The sequence below is a fragment of the Lynx rufus genome, unplaced genomic scaffold, assembly GCF_022079265.1.
Source record: "Lynx rufus isolate CCGP_SWC_20201006 ecotype Redwood Valley unplaced genomic scaffold, mLynRuf1.p SCAF_2, whole genome shotgun sequence".
NCBI lineage: Eukaryota > Metazoa > Chordata > Mammalia > Carnivora > Felidae > Lynx > Lynx rufus.
Window position 1 is genome coordinate 68250010 of NW_025814834.1, and position 12860 is coordinate 68262869.

At 41.8% G+C, this 12860-nt stretch overlaps 1 non-coding gene across 1 annotated transcript; it reads right to left on the reverse strand.

Annotated features, from left to right (window-relative positions):
* Positions 1 to 12351: 12351 nt before the first annotated feature.
* LOC124516829 (small nucleolar RNA SNORA25) lies at positions 12352 to 12478 on the reverse strand. The gene has a single exon (XR_006963217.1). It is a non-coding gene; the product is annotated as a small nucleolar RNA SNORA25 (small nucleolar RNA).
* Between the last annotated feature and the right edge of the window lie 382 nt (positions 12479 to 12860).

Consider the following 12860-nt stretch of genomic DNA (forward strand, 5'->3'; position numbering starts at 1 on the left):
TGGCGATGTAAATATTTTGCTCCCCTTTTTATATTGAACTGTTTTCTTGCTATTGAATCTTGAGAGTGATTTAGATATTTTGAAACAAATCCTGTATCAGAAATGTGCCTTGTAAATATTTTTTCCCTGTCTGTGGTTGTCTTTTCATTCCCTTTATAGCGTCTTAAAGGGAAGCTCTTAATTTTAATGAAGTCCAATTTATCAATTTTATCTTTTGTGGATCTTTGCCTAACTCAAGTTTTCAAACTGTTCCCTGTGTTTCTGTCTAGAAATTTTATAGGTTTAGGTTCCACCCTTTGGTCTATGATCTGTTTTGCGTAAAAATTTTTATGTGGTGAAAGATTGAGATCAACGTTCATCTTTTGGGATATGAATATTTGGTTGCCCCAGTACCATCTGCTGAAAACACTCCTTTTTTCTGCACTGAATTGCCTTTGCACCTTTGCCAGAAATCAATTGATCATATATGTATGGGTTTATTTCTGGACTCTCCATTCTGCTCCATTGATCCATTTATCTGCTTTTAAGACAATGGCATATTTCATAACCTTTTAATCTCTATGCAGTTTGCTGAGCTCCATGCCGTCAGTGTCGCCTCCTTCCATGTGGTTCAACTGGACAACTCAGTTTAGTTTTCTTTTAGTGAAATATAGCCAAAATGAATTTCACCAATGACCTGAAATGAGTCTAAAGCCCCTCTCTACCCTTTGCTAATGTTGTGTCCCAGTTTACATTTTTTTTGGGGGGGCAGGGATGTGTGTGCTGAAGATACATTGACAAACTTTTCTATTTCATACAAACCTATAGAAATTAGTATAAATCATCAAATTGCTCATGGTGGGGTGAGGAGTGGCAGCAGAAAAATGAAATGAAGAACCCAAAACAAACACCAAACCCTCTCTAAAGAATTCCTGTTAATGACTGTGTCCATTCCTAAATTATATCTAACTTTTCTCTGCTCTCTGTTGTATACACAGAGGGAGAATGTTCACTTTTTTTTTCTTTCTTTCTTTCTTTCTTGCATTCTTTTTTTTTTTTTTTTTTTCACTTTAGACTGACATTAGGGGTTCTCGAAAGCAGAGGCAGGCCAGAAATCCCAGGGCAAGATCCAGTTGAGCCAGCTTGAGAACAGGGCTTTCTCAGGTAGGATTCCACTTGTAAATCCCAGCTGTCAAACTGTGACGAACAGAGCCTCAGAAGAGGGAAAAGCCAAGACTAAGCAAGGAGTGAGGAGAGCACGTGTGCTGCAAACAGGGAGACAGGAAAGGTGGTTATCAGCCTTTTCATAGGTCCAAGCTGATTGGCGAGCTCCTTGTTGATGCTAATGAAGCTATTTTTACACTGATAGCTACATTACTCCCAGCAATTGTCATGGTTACACGGACAAAAGAGAAGGCGAATGGTAAACTTTCTGAATAAAGGAGATATTAAACTGGAATCACTGAATCATTTATCCTAACAACAAAAATAAGTCCTTTCTAAGATAGTTAATGAACTCTGTTTTACCCTGAGGCTATAATCCTCCACTAACATCAGTCTCCTCATCTGTTAAAATGATGGGGGTTGGACTGGATGATCTCTGAGGTCCCTGCCAGCCCTGAAAATTCTATGATTCTAGGATTATTTAATCTATTTGTTTCTCAGTGACTGGCGGTTTTGCATTTACTATATGTTGAAACAAGGGGGACTTTTAACTTGGAAATTTTGAAATGTTATTTGTCTCACAAGCTGGATTTCAAAAGACAGAGTTTGAACTAAAGGCATTGATCGCTAATATATTTTGGACCATATACAGTAACCTGCCCATTTAATGACACACCGTGTGGGGATTGGCAGGAAAGCAGTAAAAAAAAAAAAAAAATCCTGCTGCTCTGTGCAATTTCAAATCCGTGATAAGTTCGTTCTTCTCTGAAGGAGAACAACCTGATATCTGTGCTAACTCCAATCCCTTTTCAAAATGGTTCTCAAACACAGTTTGGCAGAAGGCATCAGCTAACTGTGGTAGATGTGTTCTCACTTACCGCTTGTCAAAGCTGGGCCTGATCAAACCGGGATGCTCATCTCCTGGCATTAAAAGAATGCATCAGAATTCTCAGACAGGAATCTGTAAGCGGATGATAAAGTTGTGATATATCTGGGCTCACAATGGATAGGACCTTACTTAATTCTATAGCTTTTTCATAATATAGAATCTACAGAGAATGCCTGAACCAACTACCTGAATGTGTTAGCTCATTAATCCCCATTTACCATTCAGAAAATTACCTAAATGTCTTCTAGTCTACATGCCTACTCTTTCAGGAAAAAGGTCCCCAAATTACAGTTTATGTAGACTGCGTTAGCCTTAGCATAGAGAAACTTGTGTAGCCTGGTTCTCAAGGAACTTACAGTCTACTTGACAGAGAAGATGGGATTAGGAAATATTTGTATGTTAGATGCATACTGTACCAGGCACTGGGCATAACTCTTATTGTGAGAAAGAGTCTATGATTTCTGTTGTATGGATTAAAACACTGAGTCTCAAGGCATTAAAAAAAAGATACCACTGTTGCATATCTAGTAAAGCTCCTATCAGAGGTTTGAATCCTGGTTCATCTGACACAAGGTCTGTCCTATTTTCTCAGCACCAAGGATGGCAAATAGGTTTCATCTCACCTGCTGATGCTGAGGAATTGACGGAGCTAACTGGAGTGTTAAGAGAGTTACTGGGGCGCCTGGGTGGCTCAGTAGGTTGAGCGTGCGACTTCAGCTCAGGTCATGATCTTTCGGTCTGTGGGTTCAAGCCCCGTGTCGGGCTCTGTGCTGACAGCTTAGAGCCCGCTTCAGATTCTGTCTCCCTCTCTCTTTGCCCCTCCCCCGCTCACGCTCTGTCTCTCTCTCTCTCTCTGTCAAAAATAAATACACATTTAAGGGGCGCCTGGGTGGCGCAGTCGGTTAAACGTCCGACTTCAGCCAGGTCACGATCTCGTGGTCTGTGAGTTCGAGCCCCGCGTCAGGCTCTGGGCTGATGGCTCAGAGCCTGGAGCCTGTTTCCAATTCTGTGTCTCCCTCTCTCTCTGCCCCTCCCCCGTTCATGCTCTGTCTCTCTCTGTCCCAAAAATAAATAAACGTTGAAAAAAAAAAGATTTTTAAAAAAATAAATACACATTTAAAAAAACTTAAAAAAGGAGAGAGTTTCTGAGACAGGACATATCGGATCAGAGGAATAGAGTGCCTTGGTTTTTTTGTGATGCACCATACGTTCTCGAAATTTCCCATATTTGCCCCAGCACCTGCTGGCACACACCTAAGTTAATGGAGGAGTGAGAAGAAAGGAAAACTCAGCTGAGTCTGCGTGTTCAGGGAAAGTTTCTTAGAAATCTGGAAGACAAGCCAGCCCTGATAGATGGGTAGAATTTGGACAAGTGGCCGGAAAGCAAATCAGTACTCCAAAAAAGAGTTTGAGATGAGAAGCAACGAGAGAGCAGGCCTTTAAGGCAACGATGGGGGTAATTTTTAGGAGGCTGAGACCCTTGCCTTCACGCCTGCGTTAACCATGGGGCGATGGAACACAAGCAGATCGTTTAAACTGGTTCAAAGGCTTCTCGCATTTACCCTGCTCGAACAATCTCTCTGTGTTTCATTAGCTGCCAATAAGTTACCTCTTTGTTTCTGTGTTTGGTTTTATGGATTCTATTGTTGGCATGATGAGAGCACAGGGAAGCCATGTAATGACAGGGGGAAGCACTGGCTGGGGGAAAGAAAAAACACTTTGAAGCCGTGGGGCTCCCAGGCTACGTCTGGGCACAATGCCAGCTTTTCTGTAGCTGAAGAACTTGCCGTGGAAACAGCTGGCAATGGCTACAATTCACCTGTAATAAAGACAAGCGATACCGACCACTCAGCACACTAATCAATGATTTAATAATTGTGTCAATGAAACAGATGATTTGATGGGCTCCGGGGGATTCAAGCCCCCTCTGCAGCTACATGCTGCCTTCGAGAATGGCCTAGTCTTCCTCAACAGACTTCCACGCTTCCCTCCAGCACTCTTATTTTAAGACTCTTCTGGTTACAACTTTTATACCAGAATATATTGGAACATCATCTACTCCTCAGACTGGTGTTTATTGACATTTATGGAAGTGTCAGGAAAGTCCACTGAGCAAATAGAGCCTTTCCCCACTCTGTCTATCTAGGTTTGTAGAATCTGTCCCTAGTGGCAGTACTGTCCCCTTCGGGGTCGTAGAACATCTCTTCCAACGAGCTGCTGCTTCTCAGGATGCATCGCAGCTCGGTCTGACTGAGGGGGGGGGGGTTGCCAGAAAGAATATGTGTTAGGTTCCATTGCATTTTGGATTTTCTCTACCCCCTCCCTTTTACTCTGTGACATTATGAGGTGTTTCAAACCTGGCTGAGGTGTTATCCAATCATAAGTACAGTTTCCTAGGATCTGGGTGACCCTTTCCTCCCTACTTAACAGTCGTTAAATGAACATATGCCATGAAACGAAAGGGCGCTGATTTTCGGCTTGTCCTGGAAAGCACAGTGGACTGGAGTGCGTGGGGCAGTGTGGGATGGCTGGTGGTCACAGCCGCTCTCATGAGCACGTTGCTGCCGGTCCCCCCTTATGGGGTTGTCATAGTGTTTTTCCACCTTCCCTTCTTAATCTCACAGAAAATTATTTAACTGACTATCATCTAAGCTCTTACATGTTAGTTACACCGAGTAGACTTTAGGAAACTGAGCATCAATGATACTGAGTCAGTTAGAATTAGGTCTTCCCTGGTGGTGAATCTATCATGACATTGACTTTTATGAGGAGAAAAAAAAGGAAAAAAGGGACGGGGGTTACACCATTGTGTAAGCAGCTTTTGTAACTTGTTGGTAGGTATGCCATATCTCAGACCTAAGGTAAGTTTTCAAAAACCCAGGACCTTCCCCCCACCAGTAAGGTAAACAGGCTTAAAATTTTATAAGGGATCTGCTCTGGGTCCCCTTCTAAAAGCCAGGTTCCAGTTATTTGTTAAGCGTGCCAAACTCCTGCAGTGCTGGGATCAGACTCCCTGGCCCCGATTGTTGGTGATTCCCTTTACAATTTGAGCATTTTTTGTCTGTTATTTTGAACTGTGGACCCGAGTGCCCATTTGGAGGCAAACAGAAAAGTCCCACTCAACATTCTGATATGTATAATGGCCCCGGGCAAGTTTTCCATATCTGGAAATACATTTGTGTTGTATTATTTTAAAAACACTCCTCTACTGTCACTCTCCTTATCCCTGGCTTACCCTGAGCTCCATTAATTAAGGGCCTAATCTGTGCGAATATTGTGGCCCTTTTAAGAGTATATGCATTTTAATGGGTTTGCTTAAGGCCTGAAAAAGATTCAAGACACAAAGGACTGAGTCGATAATGGTGGGATTTCAGGCAGTATGACAAGCATTGAGGGATATACTTTTGGCCAGAGGCCCTGCCTGACTCCATTCAAATTTCACAAAATAGACAGTTGTCTCTCCATAAGCAAATGAACAATATCCTTTTCTTCCCTTTTCCCTTCATAATTTTGACATAAGCTATGCAGTGGAAAGCAGGTACTGGCTGGTAGTATCCATTATGCATGGGGGCCAATTCTATTAAGGATCTAGGAAATCCCTCCCTTGGTGGCATATTTAGAAAGTACTATTGGCATCCCGTCCCTCTGTGTTACCAGTGAATGACATGTCAATGTCTTGATGCCTGATCTTAATTATTCACTCTCTGCCATTTCCACAGACCCGAGACGGCTTTCGTCAGTGCTGACACACGGAATATAGCAAGGAGCATTAGTGGAGTCCAAATATGACTGTAAGAACAGAGAAGAGAAATTATATGCATCTATATGTATCCGTATATAAATATATATATATTATACATACATGTATATGTATATATACACATACTTATATGCATGTGTGCATATGTCTATAGATAGATATAGATGTATCTATAGCCACAAAAGATATAAAAGTTGATCCACAAAACTAATTTAGTGGCTTCCAGCATGTATGGCGAAAGAACCATCTCACTCATACATGTAAGAAACCACAGTGACTTCTCTCTCCTGACCATTCTGCAAGGAGCTCATGGGAGTATTCAAATGTTATCTATTAATATTCATTCAATGTTTCCTATTATATAATTTGTACAATGTTCCTTTGAGGATAAAATGAGACAGTAGATGCGAAAATACTTTGAAGATTATAAATTGTAAACTAAAAAAAACATATTTCATCATAATTATGACTATGTTTATTTTCACGTTATCTATTTGGTTTCAAGTTTTGGATTACAACTTCCTTTGTGGCACAGCTGACGTTAGTTGATTTTCCTTGTGAGTGCCAGAATGGCACAATCATCAAAAAGGTACAAACACAGCAAGGCAGAAGGAACAACGAATGCCAAGAAGATGGAGTTTTATTCCCAGCTTGCTGGTAACAAATCTTATGCCTTGGGCAAATCATTTAATCTCACCAAGTCTTTCCACCCTTATCTTTAAAATAAAGGGGTGGCTCAGCCAATATTCCATCCAGATCCAATTTTCAGGGATCCTTGGGTAACCCTTTAAAAAAAAACAAAACATATGAAACCTCTCATCAGGGAAAGTTACAACGTCTTTCCTTCCACCACAAAAATTAGCTTTGGTCCAGGTTCCATAACGTGTTAGGTCGTAAGAATTTGGCAAAAACTGAAATATATTCCAGAAATTGTTTTAATGCCAACAGGCTGTTATCAGCTATATTGCTGCCAGGACATTATAATGTGTGAGATGAACCATTGAAAAAAAAAGATAAGAGCACAAACAAAAACAAAAGTGTGGGTGAAATCTTTGAATTTTTGGCATCAGTCTGATTTGTCTGGTTACAAAGTAGTCAATGAGAATCTCTTTCTTTCTTTTACTTTTTGCATTCCTTTCCTTCTTCCTTCAAGAGCCCTGTTCCATATAGAAAAACAGGCTCAATAGAATCAATGTTCGAAGCTAATTTGGATGGTCTAAGCCATTTCAACTGGTAGTCAATAACCTTGTGGGACCCCTTCTTAGGCATCCTCACCTTCCGTAGAAGATAAGGGATGAGATAGAAAGAAACTACAGCGGGAAATGCATTTTCAGTGGTCCCCTGGTAGAAAGCCACGGCATTCCTCCATTACGTGCCCACATCATGCACCCAAACTGTGCCAGTGTTTGATTTTCCCCTGCGACGATGATATTCCATCAACAGTTTGCAATCTTTGTAATTTCTCCACTTTAAAACTGCCTTGATAAATTAACTGGGTTAAACTAGTTGTAGATTTAAACCTCTCTGAAGGTCTTAATAGGGCAGTGTCATATGGACTGCAATCTGAAGAAAGTGAGCAAGGTCCCGTTCCCATCTCTGTTGGCGCAAAGTAATTCAGGCTGAAGGAGGAGTAACTGCAGGGCATTTCTTGAGGCTGGAGAGTGCCTGGTTGGAGAAAGAGCAAGAATGCCAAAACGCCTGGTGACAGCCAGGGAGCGGAGGGTTGTGGAAGATGAGATGAAAGTTGAGGAGAGGCAGGCAGACGCTGTAGGATTTGGTAGGCCATTGTAATGAAATCAGGAATCATTGGAGGGTGTGGGCAGACAAACGACTTGAACCAAATGACGTTGAACAGAATATCTCTGGTGGTAAACAGAGCTGCCGGGGGCAAATAGAATAATCTAGGGCATAGGTGATGGCATCTTGGAACAGGTGGTAGTGGTGGAGACAGTGAGCGATGGTCTGGATCTGTTCCGACAGAAGAGCTGACACATTCTGTTGATGGATCAAATAAGGAGTGTGAGAGAAAGAGAGAAGCCCAGGATGATTCCGAGGTGATGCCTGAGAAACTGACACTAGGGAATCACTGGCAACTGAGATGAAGTTTGTGGACTTAAGTCTTTGATGCCCATATGAGGAAGAAATTTCTGTAGACCTTTAATCAGTACACTAGTATTGGGTAGCTACTTTCATTCATATTGAAATTTAAGAGCCAGGGTGGCTCAGTCAGTTAAGTGTCTGACTTTGGCCAGGTTATGATCTCACGGTTTGTGAGTTCAAGCCCTGCGTCGGGCTCTCTCTGCTGTCAGTGCAGAGCCCACATTGGAAACTCTGTACCTCTGTCTCTGCTCCTCCCCTCTCTCAAAAATTAATAAACATTAAATAAATAAATAAATAAATAAATAAATAAATAAATAAATTTAAGAAAGAACTTTAGGAAATGGAAAAAAAATCCAGGAGTAGTGCATTCTCTTGGTTTCATCTACTCATTCATTTGGTTAGTTAATTAATATGTCCTGTAATCTCTCACACATTAAAAGGTACAAAGTGCTGTGAAGGATAGAAAAATGTTTACATGTGAATTATATTACCAGAATGCATATAACCTAATAGAGGGTGAAAGTATGTGTCATTAACACAAATAAGGTACCACGGTGCTTGGGCATACCAAAGCGATTATGAGGTGTTCTCACATGAGACAGCCTTAAAAATTGGTTGGCTCTTTACATTCCAAAAGGGAAGTCATTACATCACCAAAGCCAGAAAGACTATGGAAGAGGAAAGGAATTGTCTTATTAGACCTTGTGAGCTTACTGTGGGTAATCTGGAAAACCAATCTTGACCAGTCTTTCTCAAGAAGTTTTGAGAATTAAGCTCTAATGCTCATTGTATGTAATTAATTTGCTTATCTCACATGCATCTAGGATGCACCTAGCCATGTAACATTGGTGGGAGAATTGAGAAAATTGTTCCGTGGTTGAAAAAGACTGAATTGTAAATTCAGGATTACAGTTAATTAGTGTTAGATATCTCAGCTTCTGGTCAAATTCTCATATCTAACCCAGAAAGCAAATAAGATGAGTGGTATACCTGATGTCTGCTGAGCTGGACGTCACGTAAAAGGCTATGCAGGTAAGTGAAAATAGCAAAAGAAATAAAAGAAATTGCTCTTACCCTTGAGGCTCATGTAATCTAATTGGGAAGACAAACACAAGGACAAGTACATGAGAACAGTTTTACAGCAGAGTCTAAATATTGACCAGTGACATCATAGTCATGAGTGTGGACAAAGGGTAGGGTGGTAATTTGTGTTAAGGAATAATCAAGGTTGGCTGGGTTGAAGCAGAGAGGACATCCTTGAGGGTCTGAATCTTAAGAAAATATTGGCAAGTCATCGATCAGTCAATTTAAAAAAAAAAAAACACAAAACCTGACATTTGGGCATGGATTTTATGAGCTAAGCAATGGACACTGTATAGGAATGCTGATATTCAGATGGCTTTCCTTAATTTTAAGAATAAATCTTCATGTACACAAATCTTTGCTGCTCTCACATTTGTGCTTCTCAAGCCTGATGGATTCTCCTCTCCTGAAGACTGACACCTGTCTAATGCTTGAGTTGTGAACAACGTCCCCTCTGATGGGCTCTTCTGTTGACAGTTATAAGATTTCCTTGTGGTGATCACTGAGGGCTGCCTTCTCAAAATGAGCACTCTACTATGATGAAAACGTGGAAAGAGATGCAAGTCCCATAAAAAAGGCAAATCTCTCACCTCACACATCCTCCGGTGTGTAGATAACTGACTGATAAAGCCTTCTCTCTTAGGATGTAGGACTTGGTCAAGTCCCACTTGGTGGGGTACCACTGTTTGGACTCAGCAGGGTGCATCATCCTCGGAGCACTCCGTGCCAGTCTAGAAATACCCTGAACACATTGGAGAGAGAGCAGGAAATCTCAGTGCATTTTCCCAGTACCCCATCTGTGTGGCATGTCGCCGAAACCCACAACTTGTAATGGTAACGTGTTGAGGTGAGAGGCGAGAGGGCAGGCGCTGTCGCAGGTGGAGAAGGAAAGGTTGTTAGGCTTTCTGAAGGCATGTCGAGGGAGGCTGCAGTAACGTGACAGTGCCCCGTGCTACCTGAGCACAGCACACTGAAATCTCACATAAGTGATGCAGAGCATTTAATGAGTCGGGACTGAAAACTTTAATTAGCTTGTAGGGCTTTTTATTATTTTATTTTTTGTTCATTATATTTTCTGCTCAGTCTCTGTGGATGTTCTGCATTTTCATCATCAAATGACTGGCTGGCTATTTTTGTCAAACAAGAAGCCTGAAACCATCAAGTCTGAGTGCGGAGACGGTCTGCCCGCTCTGTCAACAGGATGAAAGTGAGTCTCGGGCTTTTTTAATTACAAGGATAACATGTTCGCTCATCTAATAATGAAGATGGTTAGCAATTTTAAATTTTAATAATCAATTACTGAAAGTAATTCTCCATTAAACCACAAGAGAGCCATTAAATCTCAAAAGATGGAACATGCTGTATGTAACAGTAGCAAATTTTCTATTTTTAAATATCATTAGGGAATATCTGATTGTTTCATTTCTCTGCATTTCTTTTACCTTTTTCCTCATGCAGACCATCTCATTTTCCGCAGGAAGACAGCACATGATCTTATAAATAATAAAAGAAAACCCTTGCAAGACTTGATCCAGGGGTGTGAAAGATGTGCTAAGAATGTAATTTATTTCAGTCTGGGATATTTTGACTGAATAATAAGGAAGGTGACTAATTAATATTATACTGCGCTGTGGGCAAGGCATGGCTAATCCATGCTGCCTCCACCTCTGGAGACCTGCATTCAAGCCTTAGAGGAGTCACAGCTGCAGAACACGGGTTGGGGGATGGGAGGGGAAGGTGTCAGATGTCTTTCCCTGGCTGTGGAGACCCCTGTCCATATTCTAAAACCACCCTGAACATCAGCCTCTGCTCCAAGGAGACAAGGGAAAAGACAGATGATTGCTACTTGGCTGTGGCAATTTGGCCGACTTATATGTCAGGGGGAGATAGCTCTGTGACAGCCTGAGCTGTCCCAGCCCCAGCCTGGTTTAGCCAGCACACTTTCATCCCACTTAAACACTTGGAGATAGATGGAGTAAAAGAAAAGGGGTGAGTGTGTGTGTGTGCGCACGTGTGCTCAGGTAAGATACTAGATAGGGGTGGGAGCACAATAACGAGATGGCCAGAAAATAGTGATAGAATCAAATCAGCCCAAGTCTCCATCAAAGCAGCTGACGCCATATCTGCAGTATCTGAAGCTTAAAGAGCAGAAGGACACAGTGCTTTATTTCTAAGGCATTTGATTAGCCTTCAGTTAGTGGGAAGACCACTTAGAATCTAAACAGTAAATAGTGCACTCAACATTATAGTGCTGGTCCCCCAAACACCATGTGGTATGTGGAAGGCAGGGAAGCCCGCTGACCTGAACACCAGGAACCACATGGCTGGAGGTGGGCTTCTCATCGTCCTGCTTGTGTTTCTGTTGGGAACTGTCCCTGTGTTTCTGAACTGTGCTGGCCTTTCCAGGGAGCAGTCCCAGGCTCCCCCAGGAAGGGATAAAGCAGAAATTCTGCCAAGCCAAGCAGGTTGGGGGGTGGATAAGGGGGATTTCGTGCCATGGATAATTAAGATGCAGTTCTTTTGTACTTCTTCACTGAAAATGTCAAGTTTCTGGATATTGTGGGGTTTCTGTTTCTGTCTCATTCTGCTACTTGGACTTTAATCATCCTTAGAGCCATGAGCAGGGAGAAGCTGACTTGGTGGATATAATGGAACGTTGGTTCTCAACCTCAGGAGTTCCCCAGGTGAAATTCAGAGCTGGCCCCTGAAATTCGGAACGTGGAGAGCAAGGCAAGGACGAAGACAGAGGCAGGCCTCTCTGGATTGATAGGTGGCAGTTTTAAGAAGTAAGGGAACTTCCATTTGATGCTTGCCTTGGGCTGTGCAAAATGAGATCTTTGTACCCACCTTGCAGAATCATAATTTATTTTTATAGAGGCCTTAATGGGATTCAGTCATGTACACAGTCCAGATGGTCTCAATAACACATTACTCTCAAGGCTGCATCCTTGTAGTGACTCCTAGTGTGGGAACAGTGGGTGGAACATACCTTCCAAGGAAAGGGGGGGGGGGAGCCTCTGCTCTTATTGCCTGGATCCAGGTCAAATGTCAGCCAGGGGTCATGCCTTCTCAATGACCTCCTCCAACAGGAAAATGTGATCCACATTGGACAATTTTGGTCTTTGTTAGCACATCTGAGAAGTGACTTAGAGAAACAGATAAGAAACTGTTAATGTTTAGGTTCTGATGTGAACCCCAATTATCTAGCTATGGTGATACAGCCATGTTCTGCCTATCCACTATTGGTATGTGTAATGGGGCATGAAAGTGATGATATATTATTTAACTTTGGAACATGCTTACTCTCCCGGATCACCAATCATGGGTTATTATGAATGAACTACCATGAACTTTTATGATTATAGGAGTGGCTACATCTTATATTTCCTCAGAAAAACAGCACTATTTAATGACTATGGCATCCTATGGAGACCTTCAACCTTTAGTCATAGAGTTAAGAGCTCTTGGTTTCACAGCTCCAAAAGCCCTCTTTGAAATGATCTCTATATAAACTGGGGCAGAAAGACCCCTCACCTTTGCATGACATAGGCAGAATTTGAGAATCAGAAATCCTATTGGCAGTCACATTTGTATATTCTGTGGAATGAAATCCACTTTAGTGGGCAGTTCTGTTTGATATCTTCGTCCATTCTTACATGTTCTTCTGTATCTCATTTTCTGCAGAAACAAATCTGGTCCTTCAAAAGGGCATATAATAGGAAGCATTGTTTCTTTTATTTCAAATCTATTTTTAGAGACAAATTACAGCTCCTGATACTGTGGTTTAGTGAAGCTGCTATTTTGGGGGCATGTGTGTTACTTCTGTAATGGGTGTGAAAATACAGTGACCCAGGGCATGGAGAATCTAGCTTCTTGCTGCTTGCT